Source organism: Salvelinus sp. IW2-2015, unplaced genomic scaffold (assembly GCF_002910315.2).
Source record: "Salvelinus sp. IW2-2015 unplaced genomic scaffold, ASM291031v2 Un_scaffold922, whole genome shotgun sequence".
NCBI lineage: Eukaryota > Metazoa > Chordata > Actinopteri > Salmoniformes > Salmonidae > Salvelinus > Salvelinus sp. IW2-2015.
Genome location: NW_019942647.1, coordinates 76,314 through 84,496, shown reverse-complemented (window position 1 = coordinate 84,496; position 8,183 = coordinate 76,314). Strand labels below are relative to the sequence as shown.

Here is an 8,183-nt window from a genome sequence, read left to right as displayed (position 1 = left end):
GCTGAGGGTATAATGGATGTCAGTGGCTGAAAACACGGACCTTTACCTAATAACAAAAGCTATATACGTAGATAGAAGCAGTATTTCATAAAGCGCAGGTATTAATATTTTAAAAGGTGACAAATTCACAGAGCATCCATTTCCTGTTTCATGGCAAATATGGGTGAATCTTTATTTACCTCTTCTTCCTCTCTGGATACTCTACTTCCTGTCCTGCTAATCCACTCCTCATTGCCCTATCCTTTCAGGTCTAGACGCCTGCCAACGTCAGCACCGCTGAAATATTATTCAGTCCTTTCCACTTTCTCTCTCTCTCTGCCTGTCATGGGCACAGCAATCCAGAGCTGCTTCTCAGTGAAGCATCACAAAGGGGCTGCAACTGACTGGGGATAGTGGGGATGGAGAGAGAAAAGGCCAGTCAATAAAGTGTTTAGAAAGTCTCTGACTGAATGGGTTCAGTTGGGATTAGAGAGAGAGAGGAAGGGAGAGAGAGACAGAGAGAGAGAGGACATAGAGAGAGGAACCACAGCTTCCTTAGTCAATGGAGTGTGTAAAAGAGGACTGACTGATTGTGGATCAGTGGGTAAGGGGGGAATGAGGAGAAATTAGTTTGAGATCCTCTGTGGCTCCACAGGGAAACTACTGCATTACTCCACTGACCCCAGAACAACACTAGGTGAGCTAATGAGGGATAACACATAACTGTCACCAGATATGACTTCGCTTTTTAACATCCTAATAATAGCATTATAGGAACGTTAATAATACCCTAAACAGATGTTGTAAACCTTGGGGTCGAGCAAGCAGATCACTGACGTGGCGATAATACACCTGTTAAATACATGTTTCAAGTTTTAAAAGACAATCGAAACCGGCATGCAGGTTTCAGAACGTAAGTATAGCCCTACAGAGAAACAAGAGCCAGTGAAAGGTCAGTATGTTATGTTAGCATAGCAGAAAGAGAGGAAGAAGTGAAAAGAGTTAAGGAAGGAAAGCTGTCTGACATTAGTGGGGAAATGGCCATTGGCCACGGTCCACTAGAAGAACACAGCAGCATAGTGCTGAAAATGGAGAAGATGAAAGAGGATGGACACAGGAGAAACTTAAGGATGTCCAGACCTGCATTATTAATGATGCTAATCTAATGGGGTCGAAACACTTCGATGTGAGAGGAGGGGCCTTCTCAGGCTGAATTGGCACATTTACACTACATCCATCAGCCTTCAATCACTAACTGCTGACAGGATCATACTGCTAGATATTTAGAGGAGGGTGGTCAGGTTGACAGGAACCATGAGGATCATATTCAGGAAGAGAGGAAAGATGTTGCTAACCTTAATGTTCTGCATGGTCTCAGGTGGTGACGGGCATGGTAACTGATGGTAACTCCCTCCCTCCCTCCCTCCCTCCCTCATGTGCGTGGTTCTGGAGCATACGGTCACGTTTAGACATGTTTATATACAATGACTGCATAGGGATTTATGCATGCGAGCTAAAATTAGGTAGAGGCCTGTTGCACTGCAGGATAATTGGGGAGGTTGAGGAAAGGTTGTACCGTCAAGCCTGACTGAAAAGAAAACAAAGGATCTGAGTCCTACTTCAAATCATTATTTACCCTAAGGTCAGTTATTTTTCCGCCAGATCGAAGGCCCTGCTCATTCAGTCAATGTCAGAGCTGCTCTGCTACCTCTAGCCAGAGCCATATAAAGAGACCAGACCACCATCTGAAACACTCACTGCCAAACTGGACCTGGGCTACCACCTGTCAGTGGAGGGAGCTCAACCTCAGGTCTCTCCATTGCTCTGTCACATGTTCCCTGATTCTTATGAATCATATGAATTTATATTTACTATTTGATGGTCTTTTTGATGGTCTGTAACATGTTGTCATGTTTGGATCATCCAATTTTGGACCATCGTCAATGTTTTTCACTGTGTTACCTCAAATGGTTGGAGTTGGAAACCCAGAGGAAATAACATCCTGTTCTCACAGTATGAGCCTGTTTTACCCAATCCTGTTCTCACAGTATGAGCCTGTTTTTATCCATCCTGTTCTCACAGTATGAGCTTGTTTTACCAATCCTGTTCTCACAGTATGAGCCTGTTTTACCCAATCCTGTTCTCACAGTATGAGCCTGTTTTATCAATCCTGTTCTCACAGTATGAGCCTGTTTTACCCAATCCTGTTCTCACAGTATGAGCTGTTTTATCCAATCCTGTTCTCACAGTATGAGCCTGTTAATCCAATCCTGTTTCTCACAGTATGGGCCTGTTTTTATCCAATCCTGTTCTCACAGTATGAGCCTGTTTAATCCAATCCTGTTCTCACAGTATGAGCCTGTTTAATCCAATCCTGTTCTCACAGTATGAGCCTGTTTTATCCAATCCTGTTCTCACAGTATGAGCCTGTTTTTCCAATCCTGTTCTCACAGTATGAGCCTGTTTTATCCAATCTGTTCTCACAGTATGAGCCTGTTTTATCCAATCCTGTTCTCACAGTATGAGCCTGTTTTATCCAATCCTGTTCTCACAGTATGAGCCTGTTTTATCCAATCCTGTTCTCACAGTATGAGCCTGTTTTATCCAATCCTGTTCTCACAGTATGAGCCTGTTAATCCAATCCTGTTCTCACAGTATGAGCCTGTTTTATCCAATCCTGTTCTCACAGTATGAGCCTGTTTTAATACTCCTGTTCTATCCAATCCTGTTCTCACAGTATGAGCCTGTTTTATACAATCCTGTTCTCACAGTATGAGCCTGTTTAATCCAATCCTGTTCTCACAGTATGAGCCTGTTTTATCCAATCCTGTTCTCACAGTATGAGCCTGTTTTAATCCAATCCTGTTCTCACAGTATGAGCCTGTTTTATCCAATCCTGTTCTCACAGTATGAGCTGTTTAATCCAATCCTGTTCTCACAGTATGAGCCTGTTTATCCAATCTTGTTCTCACAGTATGAGCCTGTTTAATCCAATCCTGTTCTCACAGTATGAGCCTGTTTATCCAATCCTGTTCTCACAATATGAGCCTGTTTTATCCAATCCTGTTCTCACAGTATGAGCCTGTTTTACCCAATCCTGTTCTCACAGTATGAGCCTGTTTTATCCAATCCTGTTCTCACAGTATGAGCCTGTTTTATCCAATCCTGTTCTCACAGTATGAGCCTGTTTTATCCAATCCTGTTTTCACAGTATGAGCCTGTTTTATCCAATCCTGTTCTCACAGTATGAGCCTGTTTTACCCAATCCTGTTCTCACAGTATGAGCCTGTTTTATCCAATCCTGTTCTCACGTATGAGCCTGTTTTATCCAATCCTGTTCTCACAGTATAGCCTGTTTTACCCAATCCTGTTCTCACAGTATGAGCCTGTTTTATCCAATCCTGTTCTCACAGTATGAGCCTGTTTTATCCAATCTGTTCTCACAGTATGAGCCTGTTTTATCCAATCCTGTTCTGTTTATCCTCCACTAATGTTGCCGTTACCTCTCACATTCTCTGTTTCCACTGTGTTTAAAGTAAGGGAGATGACACCCTGTGTTTCAGGTAGTAAGCTGTGCTGCTGTTTACAAGGTGTTAGAGATATTAGGCTCAGCCTGTGCTAGTGTTTACATGCTGGAGGAGCTTCCAAGGCAAGGCAAGTGCTGGGACATTGCTGCAGGGCTTTTCACACCAGCAATACGCTCTCTCTCTCTTACTGAACACAACAACAACTGCCATCCAACACTTCTCACTGCTTGTCCTGGCACGCACGCAGGCACGCACGCACGCACGCACGCAGGCAGGCAGGCAGGCAGGCAGGCAGGCAGGCAGGCAGGCAGGCAGGCAGGCAAGGCAGGCAAGGCAGGCAGGCAGGCAGGCAGGCAGGCAGGCAGGCAGGCAGGCACACTACTCTCACGCAGATGCAGACACACAAAAACATGCATCACTTGCTGTTTCTAATAGCAAGGGAAGCCTCTAAAGCTCTACATTGAACAGATTTCAGAAGATGCCTCCTCTCTCCTGTTCCCCATTTAGAAGAGCATCACACAGGAGTACAGAGGGATTTGGGGAACCCTATATCCTGTGGGGATCCCGCTGTTCTGTTATTCAAACCAGCCTGCCCCTCCTCTCCACCATCTCCTCCTCTTATCCTCTCCTCTCTTATCCTCTCCTCTCTTATCCTCTCCTCTCTTATCCTCTCCTCTCTTATCCTGTCCTCTCTTATCCTGTCCTCCTCTCCACCCTCTCCTCTCTTATCCTCTCCTCTCCTCATCTCTTCCCTCTCCTCCCTCTCCTCTCTCATCCTCCCTCTCCTCCTCTCCCGCAAAACATCACTCCCATCTCCTACAGCCACGAAAATAACAGACTCTATGAATAATTCAGCAGGGTTCCAATTATATCTGAAAAAAATTKWATAAGAACATGCAATATTAATGGATGACTTTGTACCGCTAAGAACTCTCAGCATGAGAATAACCCAGTTTGGGGTCAACACCTTCATGGCTCAACTTCTAGCACCAACATTCCTGAAGAGCACATTCTACTAATGGAACTTCATAAAGACAACTACAACTGGCTCAGCAAATAGTCATCAGGGGCCTCCTTTATAAACATTGCGTAGCTACAAAATATACCACAAAACATGGCATTTGCCGCCAGTTGGACGCAAAAGTTGTCATTATAAAAAGTGAACTTGGCTTGAGAATGTGCTTTCCTCCACGCACATTTTCTATTAGTTGTAATATTGTATTGCAAGCAGGCATGAAGTATGTTGTGCAAATGGGGGATATGAGGACACACATTCAAGAAACATAATAACAAGATGCAACCATTTGCTGTTAGTGAGAAGAACGAAAATCAATGTGTTTATTTTTGGAATTGAAATCAAAACATTGTTGACAAGTCCACAACAATTGGCCACTGTTTTCTCTGTCAGAAAGTGTCACAGTTCTTTACAGCCAGATACAGCATAAATTACTCCTTTACAGCCACATACAGCATAAATACTGTCCTTTACAGCCTGATACAGCATAAATTACTGCCCTTTACAGCCAGATACAGCATAAATTACTCCCCTTTACAGCCAGATACAGCATAAATGACTGCCCTTTACAGCCACATACAGCATAAATTACTGTCCTTTACAGCCAGATACAGCATAAAATTACTGCCCTTTACAGCTAGATACAGCATAAATGACTGCCCTTTACAGCCAGATACAGCATAAATTACTGTCCTTACAGCCAGATACAGCATAAATTACTGCCTTTACAGCCAGATACAGCATAAATTACTGCCCTTTACAGCCAGATACAGCATAAATTACTCCCTTTACAGCCAGATACAGCATAAAATTACTGCCCTTTACAGCCAGATACAGCAAAATACTGCCCTTTACAGCCAGATACAGCATAAATATCTGCCCTTTACAGCCAGATACAGCATAAATACTGTCCTTTACAGCCAGATACAGCATAAATTACTGCCCTTTACAGCCAGATACAGCATAAATACTGTCCTTTACAGCCAAGATTACAGCATAAATTACTGCCCTTTACAGCCAGATACAGCATAAATTACTGCCTTTTACAGCCAGATACAGCATAAATTACTGTCCTTTACAGCCAGATTACAGCATAATTACTGCCCTTTACAGCCAGATACAGCATAAATTACTGCCCTTTACAGCCAGATACAGCATAAATTACTATCCTTTACAGCCAGATACAGCATAAATTACTGCCCTTTACAGCCAGATACAGCATAAATTACTGTCCTTTACAGCCAGATACAGCATAAATGACTGAAAAAGATGAATACATTCTTCCTACACAGTAAATATACCGGTAGCTTGTGTAAAAGACTTGACACTATGGATATAGGCTACAGTATTGCTGTGCGATAGGAGCGTGACATCTCAGAGACCCAAGGCAGGAGATACTGAAGAAACACAATAATATATTGATAAACAAAACAATTAGTCTTTTGCAAAGAAGTGTGGGCTGTAGCATTTTAATGAAAACATTTTTGAATATACAATCAATAAAGTGTTTGGCACTCGATATAGGCAGCATGCATGTTTAGTTTGAAAAAGTCACTCTAAAACATTCTGCCCACACCTCTACAGAAATGTGATCAAATTCGCCATTGCTCTTTCTTTTAGAAACTGCCGTCCCATGGCCTAATTCCAACAGTTCCAAATCATGCAGCAAATAAAGGGTGTTGYAGGGTGTTATAGTCAGGTGAATGGAGGGCGTTTTCCTGGCAGAGTTATAATGCTTGTTCACACACGCACACTTTCATGACAAGTCTGATTTACAATGGGAAACATGCGTATGGCGTGCACTAAGTTTATACATCTCAATATCTTTTCAGAAATAGCTTGAAACATACTTTAAAATGATGAAGAGTGGCCAAGCATCAAATGATCAGTGATCATTTGTGCCAAACCCAGCTTGAATACTTTGAATACTAACTTTGAATACAGGCCATCTCATCGTCTGTTCAGAGCAGTAGAGAGCTATATGATTACAGTACAGTKGGTACAGTCCACACAGAGATCAATCTAGTAATGAGCGCGGCGGGCTTCAGACTCCTTCCTCAACAAGAGCACCTTTCATGTCTCYGAACACAAATCATCCAGAGCCCACTGGATCACTGTGTCCCCCCTCTCGATGAACACAGCAGCAGTAAACATGATTCATGTCATTAGACTGACTGTCTCTCTCTCATCTCCTCCTCATATAACATTTTTCCTTTCTCTCCTCCCTCTCCATCCCCCCTCCCTTCACCCCTCTGTCTATCCTCCCTCATCGTTCTCTATCCCTCTTCTTTCTTCTCCTCCAGGTGAGACCTACTCAGAGAGCTACAGCCACACAGACACATGTATCCCCTGCACCATGTGTACAGGTCTGATGCGCATGCAGACGCCCTGCACTGACTCCAAAAATGCCATCTGCGTGTGTGACTACAATACTACTACCTGAATGAGGTGTCTGGGCGCTGCGAGCCCTGCACGTGTGTGCCCGGCGGGCAGGCGTGTTGGCACACTGCGAGCAACCACGACACGGTGTGTGAGGAGTGTATAGACGACACCTACTCCGACCGGACAGCTCCTGGACCCCTGCCTGCCCTGCACCATATGTGATGAGGGCATCGAGGTGGAGCTGAGCGCCTGCACCCCGTCAGCGACTCCTCTGCCACAGTAAGAGAACCAACGCACACTCACAGCAACATACACACACAACCTGCACGCTAGCCAGTACAGTAACGTCTGGGAACTTATGGTAACCTTTGCCCTCCTGTCCTATCAGGGTCGTATAGTAAAGGCCTGTATGTCTATATACAATGTTTTCTTTCTCATGTGAATTCAGGAGGTCAACAGGGTGACTTCACATGTGTCTGTTCTACAGTCAGGTCAGAGGGCCATGCAGGCCAAATTGTCAGACGGCAAAAAACAGAAAAGCGGTCACAGAGTCAAGAAGTGTGGAGTGTCAACACAGAGACAGTGCATAATCTCCAAACCCTCTACTAGAGGCCAGGTATTCCCTCTGCGGGCACGTGAACACAGATGCACTACAGGGCAGGCTGCAGCACTGGAGCACATCCCAGGAAGCTGTCAATCCAGCAGGGTGGACGGGTGCATGAAATCAGCCATGTCAGTGAATAATAAGCCCAGCCTCTGGGAGGTCCACTGCTGCTTGGGCTACAAGATATGGAGCTCCCTGCTTTGGTAGCAGACTGGGTTAGGTTTATGGGACCGGGTTGGCTTCCACAGGCTGGTTAGGTTATGGCCTGGGCTCACGGCTGGGTTAGGTTATGGGACTGGGTTGGCTCCACAGGCTGGGTTAGGTTCATGGACTGGGTTGGCTCCCACAGGCTGGGTTAGGTTTATGGGACTGGTTGGCTCCACAGGGTTTAGGTTATGGACCTGGGTTGGCTCACAGGCTGGGTTAGGTTTATGGACCTGGGTTGGCTCCACAGGCTGGGTTAGGTTTATGGGACTGGGTTGGCTCCAGAGGCTGGGTTAGGTTTATGGGACCTGGGTTGGCTCCACAGGCTGGGTTAGGTTTATGGGACTGGTTGGCTCACAGGCTGGGTTAGGTATGGACCTGGTTGCCCACAGGTCTGGGTAGGTTTATGGGACCTGTGTTGGCTCCACAGGCTGGTTAGGTCTATGACCCGCAGGTTTGAGTTCCAAGAAAT

The 8,183-nt window shown here is 45.0% G+C and overlaps 1 pseudogene; it reads left to right on the top strand.

Moving 5' to 3' along the window:
* LOC112069150 (tumor necrosis factor receptor superfamily member 16-like) overlaps positions 1–8,183 on the top strand; it is a 47,541-nt pseudogene that overhangs the window by 12,177 nt on the left and 27,181 nt on the right.